Here is a 16,168-nt window from a genome sequence, read left to right as displayed (position 1 = left end):
TCTGCAGTGAGAAAATGAGAAAGATATTAATAAAGTCTTTTTTAATGTCACTTAGCAGTATTTCAGCATCTACTTTCCTGCTACAGGCCACTAACAGCAAGAACTTTATATATTCTCATTCAGAAGAGAACAATAACTTGATGACCTTCTGATCTTATCATAAGATATTATTTTTGTACTGTGTTGTAATCAAATATAAAGATAAAAATATACATGTAAAGTAGCCTTGAACTTTCCTAGGGAGAAATAACAACAGAAGCCATACTTATGTGTCTATCCTCAGATTTTTGTCTTCTGGGCAGAGCGAGAACCTGAGAAAGAAAGCAGGTCTCCTTTTTAATTTATTTCACTGCAAAAATCACTTTCCATTTTGTTGAATGCTGACTATGCAGTCCTCTATAAGCAAGTTCTAACTATTTTGCATAAGAAAAAATAGTGCACCAAGGTGAATATGGTGCTGTGCTGAAATATTTCCCTCTTTTTCTAGATATGATTCTGATCAACCCACCAAGCTGTCTAAGCCTTCTATACAATGCCCAACAACATGGGTGATTATGAATTTACGCTCTGAGCAAAGCATGAAGTGTGGAAAACAGAAATATAAACATTGCAATTGGAAAATGGCACCTAAGGAGTTTCTAGTTCCTTCAACAGCACCTGTTACCTCTGTTAGGACAGTGGCAGTAATTTTACAATGCAATTGCTATTGATGAAAATCCTGCATCAATTAGTGGACATTAGAGAATTAAAGGTACATTATTTCTACATGTTCTTAAAAGAGTTGAAAAGACCTAGATCTCTATTTACTTGTTCCTGGACAAATGAAGTAGCTAGGTAACTTGAATAAGAATTTCTTATTACAGCAGAATTAATAATTTGTAATTTGATTTCTTATTAAACAAGAAGAGAAAGAAAAAAAAAATCACTGTTGAAGTATCATGTCAAAAATTTTTCTGTGCTTGGAAAAACAATATAATATACCTGGGGGCTTGATCTAGATAGTTTATTCCACTGAAACCAATTTTTTTTTTCTTTTTAGAAGTTTCTGAGAGCCTTTGTCAGTAATATGAAACACAGAAATAAACTTTAAATTAATGTTGTGGTTTAACCCCAGCTTAAGTACTACACAGCTGCTCACTGACTACTGCCATTCTTCCCTGGTGGTGTGAGGAGGAGAATTGGAACTGACTAGTTTGGATCAGCTGTTCTGGCTGTGCTCCCTTCTAGCTTTCTCTGGAGCTCCTCACTGGCAGACCAGGAGACGCTGGAACGTCCTTGACTTATAGTGAGCACTGCTTAGCAACAAACAGAACATCAGTGAACATTGTTGGAATCCATAAGGTTAGAGGGTTTTTAGAAAATGGTTAAAAAAAGTATAGGCCTCAGACTGAAGTTTTGTTAGCATTGCAAATGCAAGCAGAAAAGTTTCCCATGCAAGCAGAAAAGTTTCCCAAGCAGTAGACGTGACAAATAACAATAGATCTCTGTAGAATTGGTTTTAGGATGGCAACAAGGTTATTTAATGTATATCTTTAGAAGGTTAGCATGAATAGAGCTCTGTTCATTGTCTCTTATGAACCAGTCTTTGTTTTAGCTACGATTACATATACTTTGTGGGATTGGATAGAATGCTTGTCAATATGTGTTTTCTGTGTGTGATTGGCTGAATTCTAGATTGAGATGATTTTATGTATTGCTGTATGAGCCCTCCTGGGGGAGGCATTTTTTGGGGTGGATCAGTGAGCTGTCATGTCTCCTTCTTGTATTATGAGACTGATGTGCTGGAAATAAAATCAAAAATCTCTTCACTGGTCTGTTTACAATGTTATCCATATTTGGATATTTTGCCGCGGCCTAGTGGGTTCCTTTTTTAAGACGTGGGTTCCAAACACAATTGGACTTATATCTACCCATCCCCCGGCAAATGGTGCCCTGTGTGAGGACGTAGAATAGAAGAAAAAAGAAAAATCGTGGATGTACCAGCCGCGGAGACCCAAGTGTTAACAAGGAGGACACTGTATCATCTCTCCCGCCGAAGCCAAGAAAATTGTAAGTAACTATTTCGGGAGAGCGCTTGGGTGACGTTGGGAGCAAATATAGAGAAAAAGAAAAATTATTAAAAGAACACAAAAATGGGAACAAATTTATCAAAAGTTGAATGGGATGTTTTTCATCAATTAGAGACAATGTTACAAGAAAAAGGTCACTCTGAAATTTCAAAAACTGAGCTTAAAAACTTACTTATCTGGGTTAAGGCGAATACGCAAGATTTGAATTTGCAGTCTGCTTTTACTTTTCATTTTTGGGATCAGATAAACTGGAGAATCTATAACCTAGTCTCTCTCAAAAAAGATGAAAGCTTAAGAGAACTTATGCCGATTTGTAGAGCTCTGTTGGAGTGTTTTAAACAAACTGATAATAATAAGATCAACTTGGACTCAGAAAACAAAGCTTCTGGCTCTATCTCTTTAAATGCCAGTAAACCGGAGACTGCGTGTGTATCGGAGAATGTAACAAGTGTTGTTTCAAATGTTGACACTAATGCTTTGAACTCTGTTGAACAAAATCTTTCTTCTCTTTCGCTGGGAAAAAATGAGACTCTTTCGGACTTTTCTTCGTGTTGTTCTGTTAATGTAAAAATATGTGACTCTTGTAAGGGGGATGGGACAAAGTGTGTAAAAGATGGGAATGAAAAAGTGATTGTACTTCCTAAAATTGTTTGCACAGGGACACTGAAACCTGATTGGGATTCTGTTGGGCCTGGGGTGGAGGCTGAAGTGGCTGCTTCCACTCGGGAAATTGCGGTTCCGGGGAACTCTTTTTCAGTTAAGCAAAAATATGGTTGTTCTGGTGGTTGTCAATCTAAAGATACAGAGAAAGAGAAACTGGTTTCAATTCAAAGGGTGGAGTCCTTTGAAAGGATGGATAACTCTCAAAAACCTGAAAAAACACGGGTTGAGTTTTTAAGATGCCATGATCCTAATTCTTGTACTTTAAAACAAAACCATGTAAGTTTAAAACCTGGATTTGGGGACTCCCAAGCTGAGTTTTTCTTGGCAGGGAGACAATGTGAAACTTGTAGTAAAGTATCGAACTCAAGGTTAAATGGCACTGTTCCCAGAAGAAAGGAACACGCCTCTGTCCCTGCCCCTTTGGGTCGGGCTTCAGAGGAGGCGTGCTGTTTGTGGGAGTCCACCCTCCCGGCCCCTCTGGGTCGGGCTTCAGAGGAGGCGTGTTGTTATGGCCGAGTTCCCGGAGTTGGCAGAACTCCTGGACAAGAGTACAGTGTCCCTGTCAGGAATTTGGATTTGGGCAGAGTGCCTGGAAGGTTTGGATTTAGTGATTTTTCAGAATCAGAAAATGTATTGGTTAAAAGTAAAGGTCAGCCTGTCATTGATCGAAGTGACAATTTTGATTTTCCATTGAATTTACCTGATTGGTCATACATTAATCAGAAACTAGAAAAAGATTCGGATTTAAGGGAACAATATCTTGCTTTACCAGTAAAATATGGAAGAAATGATAGAAATCCAAAATATGAAAGACTTGATCATCATGATATAAAGGAGTTGCGACAGGCTTTGAAAGAGAGTGGATTCTCTTCTTCCTATTTTAACAGTGTGTTGAAAAATACTTTTAACTCTTATGATTTAGTTCCTGCTGATTGCAGGAATGTGGCTTCTCTGATTTTAACCAATTCACAGTACCTACTATGGGAAATACAATGGAAAAAACTACTTAACAAGTTGGTTGAAGGATATGCAAATACTGATTATGCTAATCTAGATGTTGCTCAATTAGCTGGTGATTCACCTTACAATAGGCCTGAAAATCAAGCAGCTGAACTGCCTCGGCCTGTGTTAACAGACATTAAGGATGCTGCTAGAAAGGCCTTGCTTTCACTTGAGCCTGCTGGCTCACACTTGAATTCATATCCACTGATCAGACAAGGTGAAACTGAATCTTATGGTTCTTTTTTGGATAGATTAACTCAAGCAGTTGAAAGGCAATGTCCAGATGAACAAGCCCGCTCTTATATCATTCAAAATCTTGCTTCTGTAAATGCTAATAATGAATGTAGAAAAATTATTTTAGCTTTGCCTAATCAGCCTCCAACAATTACACAGATGCTAACAGCTTGCAGTAGACTTGTGGGTTCACAAAATGTTGTAAATTCACAGGTCAATGCTTTGGAAAAAACACTGGAACACAATTTGACACAACGAATGGATAAAATTGAAAAGCTTTTAGAAAAACATTGGGAAAATTCTGTTAATGCTGTAAAAGTAGATCCTAATAAAAAGCCTGTCTGCTTTGGTTGTGGTAAATTAGGACACCTTAAAAAGGATTGTCGTGGGACATCAAATCAAATTTCTATTTGCCCTCGATGCCGAAAAGGAAGGCATCTTGCTAAATTTTGTCACTCACTATTTGATATCAATGGCAACCCCCTGTCTTTAAACTTCAGAAACAGCGTGTTCCATCGCGCTCAGACACAAATTGTGGTACCCACTGGCAATGGGTGAATATTCTCACTAGGCTGGTCATGTCACAAAAGGATTGTCATATGTAAAGATTCCAATCAAAGTGACTTTCTACCTATCATAGGATGTGATTGTCATGATGTATATGATCTGCTAATGTCTTGTTGTACAAGTTTTGTCCTCAGTTCACAGAAATTTCCAGGATTCAAGATTCTACTACTACATGGATAATCTGCCCATCACAGCTTCGACGAAGACAGAGATGCAGCAAACCTGTGCTGGTGTTGGGACTGAAATCCAAAAGGCTGGACTTGACATTTCTACAACTAAACTCCAAGGATACAACAAAGATTCAAGACTGAGACATCAATTCTTCAAAAAAAAGACCATCAACTCTTCAAAGAAGACAGCCTCATCACTGGACTTTGACTGTGGTTTGAGTTTTCAGCTTTTCCATCAACCTCTTAATTTGGTTACAGATTTTGCTTATGTTGCTAATATTAATGTTTAATTTTAAAAGATGTTAGTAATGAAACTTTACATCGTTGGCTTTCATGTCTTTTTACAACTTTGCAATAATCCATGAACTAATCCATGTTTTGTTTCTCACATTAGGGTATTCATGTTTCCATGGACACGTTCTCTGGTGCAGTTTTTGCTTCCCTTCACACAGGTGAAACTGGCAGCCATGCCTGTCATCATTTCCTGCAAACTTTTGCTTCATTGGGTGTACCCCAAGAAGTAAAAACTGACAACGGTCCTGCATACATATCTCAAAAATTGGCCACATTTTTAAATGAATGGGGTGTTCGACACATTTTTGGTATTCCCCATTCTCCCACAAGCCAAGCAATCATTGAAAGAACACATCAAACCTTAAAACGCATATTAGATCAACAGAGAGGGGGAACAGAGATAACCCCGCAGATGAGACTGAGTAAGGCTCTGTACGTTTTTCAAGTGAAGGTCCATTTTGATTAATAATTTGGGGAAAGGGTATGCTTCTATCTCCACAGGTGCTGGAATTAAGTGGGTTCCTGCCAAAAACGTCAAACCATATCGTACTTCAGAACCTGTTGTCGAATCCAGAACCGAGGAAGCAAGTACGCAGACGTGAACCGAATCGAAGGATCCCGGGTCTCGCCTGACGCCTCTTGTGCCTGACGTTCTTTGTGCATCAGTGGAACCCATGAACTCTGATTTTGTGCCAATGTTATTCATGAGTATACTAATTGAATGCTGAATGTTTGCTTTACAAAATTAATATTTGGCTGAAAACTTAGGTTGTCGTTTTTGTGTAGAAAGAATTTTGCCAAAACTTAGTTCTTGAAAGAGATGGGGAAAAATCAAATGGTATACTTGTTTTGCTTGATTTTAATGGTTTTTTGTCGTGCAGATTTCCCTGTGGATCAACCGAAAACGAATGTTTGGGTGACCTTAGCCAAGGCTGCCGGATCGGATACTATATGTCTGTCTAATTCGGAACCAGAAAAGCCTTTTTCAACCTGTCTGGTTGGTGTGCCAGTGAAAGAGTTGCCTTTGATCAAAAAACAATCTAATGGTAAACCAGGTGGAATTGACAATGGGAACAGTCCTTCCTTGAATTGGAACATTTGGTCCAAAAAACTTCTCAGGGCAGCATCTGAACCTCAAGAATTAGAAATCCTTGGTTCTTTGACCATGGATTTTTGTTTTACTTTCATGACTCGTGCCTGGCGAAAAGGTGATCTCCCAAAGTTCAGTGTTACTCCTCATTATTTTGCATTTAAAAATTTGAGTTTTTGGTGTAATGTTTCAAACAGTTGGGATGTGTTTCCGGAGACGGATCAATATCCACGGCAATTGCCGAAAGGGTATTGGTTCATCTGCGGAGACAGAGCTTGGCAAGGCATTCCAGCTCACCTTGAAGGTGGCCCTTGTAGCATTGGTATGCTCACCATAATTGCTCCCACTGCCAAAGCAGTGATGAAAAAGAAACAAAGGAGAACGAGAGCTGTTCCTCATTATGATGAGAACTGCCAGAGTGATTTTATGCCTTGGAATGCCACCAGAAGGGTTTCAGCAGGTATATTTTTACCACAATTGGCTTCAGCAGTGGCATTGAGACAATTAGATCGAGTTGGATGTTGGCTGAGCAAACAAGCTAATGCCACATCCTCCGCAATCAGTGATATGTTGACCGATGTTGATAGTATTAGACATGCTACTCTTCAAAACAGAGCAGCCATTGATTTTCTTTTACTGGCACAAGGACATGGTTGTGAGGAATTTGAAGGATTGTGTTGTATGAATTTGTCTGATCATTCTGAATCCATTCACAAAAGCATTCAAAAATTAAAGGATCTGACAGCCCAAATTAAAGAAGATGGAGGTTCTTGGTTGGATGATTTGTTTCAAAACTGGAATTTTGCACCTTGGCTAAGGCAATTTTGCAAGATAGGTCTTTACGTATTAGGTGTTCTAATACTGATATTGATAGTGGTACCTTGTATACTCTGTTGTGTTCGGCGAATGATGAACAAAACAGTCCGAGAAGTTTTTGTCATTCAAGAAGGAGAATTAGGAAGTAGAAGCACGGAGAGTGTACGAAATCTCACGAAAGCAGTAGATGAGGGTATTGACATGAACGAAGGTTTTGAATTAAGGCCTTGGAATTGACCAGAGTTTTTTGAACAATAACTTGTGACTGTTGCCGAACGTGAATCATACCTCTTTCAAGAATTAGGTTTTCACAGCATTAAGTTGCCGTGCCGTAATATAGCAATACTTCAGTTTAGTCAAAATAGGTCTTCAACAGATAATAAGCAGAAATTTTGCAATAGAGCTATGAAACGCAAGTAGTAAGCGACAAGAAAATGAAAGTTTCTGTGTCAAACAGAGAGGGGGAAATGTTGGAATCCATAAGGTTAGAGGGTTTTTAGAAAATGGTTAAAAAAAGTATAGGCCTCAGACTGAAGTTTTGTTAGCATTGCAAATGCAAGCAGAAAAGTTTCCCATGCAAGCAGAAAAGTTTCCCAAGCAGTAGACGTGACAAATAACAATAGATCTCTGTAGAATTGGTTTTAGGATGGCAACAAGGTTATTTAATGTATATCTTTAGAAGGTTAGCATGAATAGAGCTCTGTTCATTGTCTCTTATGAACCAGTCTTTGTTTTAGCTACGATTACATATACTTTGTGGGATTGGATAGAATGCTTGTCAATATGTGTTTTCTGTGTGTGATTGGCTGAATTCTAGATTGAGATGATTTTATGTATTGCTGTATGAGCCCTCCTGGGGGAGGCATTTTTTGGGGTGGATCAGTGAGCTGTCATGTCTCCTTCTTGTATTATGAGACTGATGTGCTGGAAATAAAATCAAAAATCTCTTCACTGGTCTGTTTACAATGTTATCCATATTTGGATATTTTGCCGCGGCCTAGTGGGTTCCTTTTTTAAGACGTGGGTTCCAAACACAATTGGACTTATATCTACCCATCCCCCGGCAGAACATCAACATGATTCTCATACTAAATCCATAACACAACACTGTACCAGCAAGTAAGAAGAAAATAAACTCTGTCCCATGTGAAATCAGGACAATCAGATGTTTTAGACTAAAAAAAATGAAATATCTTCACTTTCAAAGCAACTTCCTTAAACTGTTTAAATTGTCTTTAGTTTCAGCATGTCTCTGAACGTGCATTCAAATCAGCTTTAAGGGAAGGTTTTGAAATCCTCAGTTTAGTTTTTACTAACCATTGCTCACAACCTTTACACAACACTCTGAGGTCTGTAAAGCTTTCAATAAATACGTTTAGGTGGAAGGGCCTAAACTTATTTATTTATTGGTATAATGACCTAACCTGGTGGTATTAGCTGTCCAGACCAGAGGAGAGTGCATGAGAATCTGAAGTGAGCATTTTACACTGAGAAAAAGGCAGTATTGTTCCTCATTAAGCAACATTTTCTTCAGATAAAGAAAGTAAGATGAAGTCTATTAAGGCATTTTAGCAGCTAATTAGCATTAAAAATTAAATTTCCTCAGAAATATGGTTTCATTTCAATTTTGGTTCCTTCTTTGAAGGCCTTCTGTACAAATGTCTGGTAATCATACCAGTATCTCTCATGGAAACCTTTTAGAAGACCTTCCATCTTTCCCTTGGCCAATCATTTGTTTACCATCCTCTCTAGATCTGTTTTTCAGCAAAACAGCTAACAAGTAAATGTCACCAGAATTTTCTTTGTCTTTCCTACTATTTTGTTAGGCAACTTTCTCACAGCCCCAGTTTATTCTAGCCTTCCAACTTTGCTGTCCTAGTATTCACCCAACTTTCTAATGCATTTTTCAACTGGTCTGCTGTCCTTAGAAAGATCCTGCAGACATTGAAATTATGCATCTGATGGCACTGTGCATTTTTTCAGACAAATACATAGACAATTTGGACTTATCCTATTGGAGATTAGCCATCTTATTTTGATTTAAAGGGCCAGAAAGAGGAAAGTGTATAATGTCACAGAAATGCTTTAAAGAGTAGGAAAAAATGAATTTAAGCATAAAGAGGCCTGGATTAAAGATGAAAATGTTAAAGATAATGATGTGTTAAGTAAGGAATACTTAGGTTTTATTAAGTGGGATTGCATTTAGCAGTCTAAAAGGAGCATATAGAATCATAGAATGATTTGGTTTGGAAAGGACCTTCAAAATCATCTAGTTCTAACTCCATACAGCAACTACATTTATTTTGGATATTTTAACTGTAAAGTTTTCTGAATATATCAGGAAACATAACAGGGCAGGTCAGGTGTCTGTGACCAGATTTCTTTCTTTTCTCTTTCCATTTGAATAGTTAGATCATTTCTTTCATGCTATTTTAACTCCTTTGTAATCTTTTTCTTTTTATTGAAAATAGGAGTGGAGTGCATTCACCATTGCTGAAAGTCTCTTCTTGGTAAGCATTGTCACATATGACATAGTTCGTTATACTCCATAAAGCTGACACAAATCTCCCCAGTGTCTGTTTAGATAATGTAATTGAATTAATCACTTACAGCAAGCTGCTCATGAGAGGGATATAAAATAACAAATGTCAGACCTTTGCCAGAGCAGAGTAAGACATTATTGGTAAAGAGAGTTTGCATTATACCCAGTGGCAAATTTTGGAGTGGTCATCATGTTTATATGAAGATATATTTTGGTTGCTGAACTGAGAAAAAAATTTAAAGTTTACTTAATGAAAAGATCAACTGTAAAGATATGTGAGTGGCTAGGTAATTTCCAAAGATTCATATGTGTTTTTTATTTTTTTTTATTATTCTCTTTTCCCCCTTAGTACTTGTTATCCACAGGATGGATAGCAATTGAAAGTCCACCAGGATAATTCCATCAAATGTCTTACATGGCATTGCATATGCAAAGCTATTCTGATAGCACAAAAATATTAGGAAAATCTCTCTCAAAATGACCAAGTATCTCAGCTGAACCCTTATTGCACAAATCTACAAAGTGAGGCCTCCAAAATAAGTAGAAGGAGAACAGCTTATTTCAGTTTCCTTTTCAATACTGTCTCATGTAAATTGTCAGAGAACTGTGCATTCAAATAATTGAAATGTGTGGCTAGCTACTTTCAGAGATATTTTAATTATTTTACAAAGAAAGATCATAGTCCTCGGTACATATCTGCAGAACAAAGAATTGGTTAAATAATTTTTATGGATGATTTGCATTAGGTCTCTGGATTTTAGACTTTTTATTAATGTAGCCAATTTTATGGAAGGATCCTCTCAGGAAGCCCCTGATTTTTCCATCTTCAATGCTAAATATTCTATGAACAAGCTTCCTTATAGTGGAAGATGAGAAATACTTAATATGCTGTAAAACATTTGATATGTGCACAAGACCATGAATTTTGTTATCTCTAAGAGGTAAATTCTACTCTCAGTGTTCTTTCTTAATTTTTAATTCCTCTGTAATTGTAGACAGCATTTCTGAGCAATGACAGTAGTTCTAACTTTATACTCAGTGCTTACTATGCAAGCACAGCACATAAAGCTAACAGATTGCATACAATATAAATTTTAAAGTATTTTCTTAGAAGTTGCACAGTCTGGCCTTTATTTCTTGTCATAAATTATTCTATACAAAGGAAACTGTGTGTGTAATAATGTTAATCCCCTCCCAAAAATACTATTAAACATACATCAAGATTTTGATGTTTCCTGCATACTACTAAAATACTGAAATTTAAATCCACAGGAATTCCTTCTCACCAGATCCCATCCTTCCTAAATCTGTCACCATCATAATATGTATGCCACCTTCTTTCTCCGCCTTCTTTCTCCCAGATACACAGAGACTGTGTATCTGTCTCATTTTTTCCCTCAATAAAATAAGTTCAAGGAGAGATTTCCCCTCTATCCTTATTTTGTCTATTATTCTATGGATTCTGTTCTGGTATCTTTAAAGTCTGTTTATCATAAAGGAACCTGTTTGTTTTGAGTGACTGAGCTATTAAGACCTTTCTTACTGGTTCTGCAGATATAACATCTTTCACCTAAATCTTTCTAAGTGGATTTGTGGCTGGTCATGATGCCATGGTGTAAATTTGATTTTTCACAGCATAACTTGAGCCTATGCAATGCCCGTGCTAAGATATATGACTAAAAGTCACAGGAACTGACTGCAGAAGACAAAAAGGCAAGTAAAATATCCTCCATCCATCTCTATTTCTTTGGAAGTTTGATTCTTAAACATGGCTATTTTCCTCAGCTTCCACTTTCTCAGGAAGGATACATGACACTTCTGCCCAAGTATCATGTAAATAGTTTTTTGTTCTTATGAAACTCTCCATGACAGCAGAATGCTCTTTTTAGAGCAGAATGATGGATTCTCTTCTTCTTAAGTAACATGACCAATCCTATGGTAGTCCAACACTTTGACAACTTCTATCAAGGTCATCTGTTCCTCTCATGAGAGTAAAATATCTTCTCTAATATCAGGAATTCATGTTGCTTCTTTTTCACAGCCTTGGAGTAATGTGTTCCTCCATTTTTCAAATGCAGGAGCATGAGGAAGCTCTAAATGTCTAGTTTTCAGAAAGCAGATACTTCATGTTTCACTCTAAACTGTTTCACTTCGAGTCCCTCAAACCACCAGCCACATTTGAAAATGTAGATGGAAGTCTCTAGAAAATCACATCAGAATGTGCAAAGATACCTAATTATTACCTCCCTGGAAAGAGTCTACTGCAATAAAAATGTTCTCTACTGCTCTGTGATAATGAGCACACAAAGTTGGAATTGCTGCTGTGACAGCCACACACTGCTAGGGGTTCTCTATCAAGATTTTTATACTAGCTTAATTCTTGTGTTTTCCTTGACACTTTGAGGAGTTCTACTTTGCTTGAAGTTGCTGAACAGCCATAGCTAAATCCCCAAAAGATTTTAACAATCCTGCAAGAGTTTTTTTGCTGAGTTTACCTGCACTAATTATGACCATTTTCAGGTACCAGTACTTACACAGTGGAGAACAATGCACATATATAGCAGCAGGGAAACTCACAAAATAACGTTGTTGATGACTTTGATAAGCCTTGTTGTCTATACTGTCCTGATTCAGTCATTAAAAGAACAAATTCCTGCAGTGGTTCAACTGTTCTTATGAGAAAGAGCTGTACTATTTGAAATTCAAAGAGATAGATAGATAGATAGATAGATAGATAGATAGATAGATAGACAGAAAGAAAAAAAAAAGAACAGAAAGTTAAAAAATATTCCAATTCTTGGTACTTGGTACTTGGAATTCCCTCCCCTCCTGAAATATATCTTCATTAATATTTTGAAAGATAAGAGATAATAGCCAAATGGATAAAGATGCATGTAAATATATACATATGTGTATATATAGGCCTATAACTATATTAACAGCCAAGGACTTCAGCAATAAATGATTCTACAAAGCATCAGGAACTTTAAAATTTAAAGTATAAAGAGATGTATTCCCATCAGTCTTCTGATGAAATGGAGAAGGAATACATGTTTATCAATGCTGCCAGTAATTATCTAGAGAAAGAAAGTGATAACCTTTATCATGTCAGGCTGCTTAACTTAAAATATACAGTTTCTGAGGTGCTGTCAAGTACAGTTAACTAATAAGGGCTCTGCTGGAATGCAGTGACAGTGTGCTGACAATCTCCAAGCCCGTGCAAGATCAAGGCGACTTACAACACTGCACCAATTATCTGTTGGATATATAACAGTCCCCTACAACTGTCATGTTTGCAGAAAGAGAAGTGGGAATGAGGAGAGACGCGTGGTATCATGGTCTTTGGTGCTCTGAACTAGGAATGTATCACAGGAAATGCTGAGGATGCAAAATCACTTCTACCTCCATCCTTCATGAGGTGCTGTGTATTTGACTGGCTGAATAGCTTGTCTCCAGGTGTGCTGGCTCAGACCAGTTAGAGAGCTGACAGGAAACATAGTGATGCTGCTTGATACAGAAGAACCTATCACCAAGGGGAATATGAATGCAGAGTGGCATGACATGAATCATTCTTTACACAGCAAATAAATAGCAAGAGCAAAAAATGAACCCAGCATGTTTCCTAGCAGTCGTCTGGCAGCATGAGAGGAAACTGTTGTAAATATTTACAGTTATAGTCCTTGGCAGTGAAATCATAGTAGGTATTGCTAGCAATGCTCAGTTTAACAGGTCAGCCAGTTGCAGTTATTAATCTGGAAATGCTGATAAAAATTATAAAAGAAAAAAATGTTGTCTTGGTGAAAAATTGAAAGTTAAGTATTATCTAATACTCTAAAAATTTCAGTCTTGGTTTGATTTTATTAATAATTTCAATTTTCACAGAAAAAAATATTATATTTTGGGAGGTTTTCTATTGATTGAAATAAAAAAAAAAAACCCATTAGAAACACTGAGGGAAAATACATTTTCTTTTTTGCAGCCCACCAGAAAAAATATTGTGCTGTAATTTGGCTGTATAAACATGAATTTAATATTCCATTTTCTTGAACAACCTGGACTATAAATTGTCCAAGCACAAACAATTTTTCATTGTTCTATTCCTAGAATTATCTCAAATTATTCTAAAATTTTTTGCAAAATGCTGAAAATACCATAAGAAATTCTCTTTTACTGGCCAGATATACTAACTTGGGAAGATTAAGCGCTGTGAATGTGTTTATGCCATAGGTTGACTTTATTAATAAGTGAGAGATGTGAGATTTGGATATGACTCATCTCAGATATAAAACACTCTGGGCATTCTAATTTTAGATGAATAAATTTAAAAAGATTATTGCAAATGACTGCATGTCAATTCTTCCTTGATACTCTTCTGTGATCCACAGGTGTTGCCTGCCTCAAGCTCCATTTTTGCATTTTTTCCCATTTTATGTGGTAAAATTGGAATGAGGCCCAAGAAAAGTAATAAAATCACTCAGGAGTGAAAATCAATGTGAATTTGGTGACATGGGTTGTAATTTTTAACAGGGAATAAAGTTCATTACCTTGACATGACTGAAAATAGTATCTGACAGTAAGGGGTGGATCTCTCAAGAGGAGTTAGACATCATGATGTTTAACTTCACCTAACTTAGGGATTCTGTTTCAGAAGGTGGAATATAAACTCCAGCCCCTGAGTAAAGACAAGTTAAAGAACAGAATTCAGGTAAGTGCTGACCTAATTTATGTCAATGGGTGGCTGATAACCACTGGGAAATACTGAAGTGAGGAGACAGAAATACATATCTTGGCTTAAGGGATGCTTGGTGCCTAACCTTGTCACAGAAGAGTGAAGGAGGAAGAAGTTGTGGTGATCTTACATTTTTGTGTGATGCTGACACTTGCCTCTTCACCTTGTGTAAGGGGATGGAGACCAAGTCTGGGGATCTCTACTCTGAGTAGTCCATTTGAAAACAGAAATCCAAACTGAAGTCTTCTATATCCCAAGCTGTAGTAGGATATAAAAAGCAGCCACTCTCACAAACTTTTCTTCTTGTCTATGTCTGTGTGGAAGCAGGTATGCTCAGTGTACTTGTTAGTTCTGATATTAAAAGTGACTTTGACAGGATTGATGTGTGTTGGGTGCTAAGTTTGTCAGACTTTCCAAGAGGCATCACATAACAGAGAGGAGAGATCTGGATTGGGTTGGAAGGGACCACCAAAAGTCATCTAGTCCAACCCCACTGCAATAAGCAGGCACATTCCCAAATAAATGAGGTTGCCCAGAACCCCATCCAGCCTGATCTTGAGTGTGCCCAGGGATGGGGCATCCATTACTTCAGGTCAAAAAGCTGTTGTTTTATCACTCTTATTGTAAAAAACTTTTTTCCTAAATCTAATCTGAAGTGACTCTCCTTCCATTCAAAACCAAGAACCTTTGTCTTATCACAATGCACCCTGCTAAAGCGTTTGTCCCTATCTATTCTTATAAGGCTCTTTAGGCACCAAAAGGGTAAAGTAAGGTGTCCCCAGAGCCTTCTCTTTCCCAAGATGAAAAATTCCAATTCTCCCTGCCTATCCCCACAGGAGGGATGCTCCAGCCCTTTGATCATCTTCTTGGCCCTCCTCTGGACCCACTCCAAGATGCCCTTCCTCTCCTGAGAGATGGGCGCAGCTCCCAAGGTGGGGTTTCGTGAGAGTGCAGTAGAGGGGAAGAATCACCTCTCTCAAATTACTGGTCATACTTCTTTGATGAAGCACAGGAATTTCACTAGAATTTATATTAACTCTTAATTAAAAAAAAAAAAAGTCCTAGAAAAAATCCTGAGTCTTGTTAGTCATTTACAGAGAAGCAGACATTTCAGCCATAGAAACATTGCAGACAAAGGCTCCAATAAAACTTTAGTTCTGATAATTTTGTTGTAGCTATTATTGCCACTTGTTAAATGCATTAGTGTCTTTTGCATGGGCATGAACCTTCTGTGGATTGATGCAGTAACAAATGTCAATGTATTTTAAGGACATTCATGTATATAGAAGTAAAACTAGAACTCAAGTATATAGAAGTAAAATTAGAACTATCTGTGATATTGTTAATACATAAAACCCCCCAAAATGGGCTCTTGTTCACACTAAAACTTTATTTAGCCCAGTATCATGACTCTCTGACGATGGTCCACAGTGGAGGTCTAGGAAAAAATACAAGCACAAGTATGCAGTAATAGCTCCCCAGACTGTCTGTCTAGTCTCAAAGAAATTGCGGTTCTGGGACTTTCTGACTCAATGGGGATCTTTTCATACTTAATAGCCTGCTACAGATCTTTTTCCATGATTTAAGCTAGGCACTACTTTTGTCTCTCTGGATTTTTTACGTGCACTCTTGGGCAAGGAGCTCCACAGATTAACTACATGAAAAACAGCTTACTTCTCTTTCTTCTGAATCAGCATCTTAAGCAGTTTTTACCACACCTTAGTTACTGTATTTAATCAACTATCTGCCTTTTTCATATTACTTGGGATTTTATAGATAAAGTCCAACAAGTGTAAATATAATATTTACTTCACATGAGTAGAACCATTTGGGTTCCAGCTTATAGATAGGCCTTATGTCATACACTTCATGATAATGCAGAAATATAGAAACAAATTATGTGCAACAGAAATAAATCCACTAGAAAAACTGGTTGTTCTACCTGGTTTAAATAAATTAGCAGTCTTAAATAATACTTTTATAAAGAACTAG

This window comes from Melozone crissalis, unplaced genomic scaffold (assembly GCF_028551555.1).
Source record: "Melozone crissalis strain CALT ecotype California unplaced genomic scaffold, PUWL_Pcris_2 ptg000002l_1, whole genome shotgun sequence".
NCBI lineage: Eukaryota > Metazoa > Chordata > Aves > Passeriformes > Passerellidae > Melozone > Melozone crissalis.
This window is presented reverse-complemented; position numbering follows the sequence as displayed.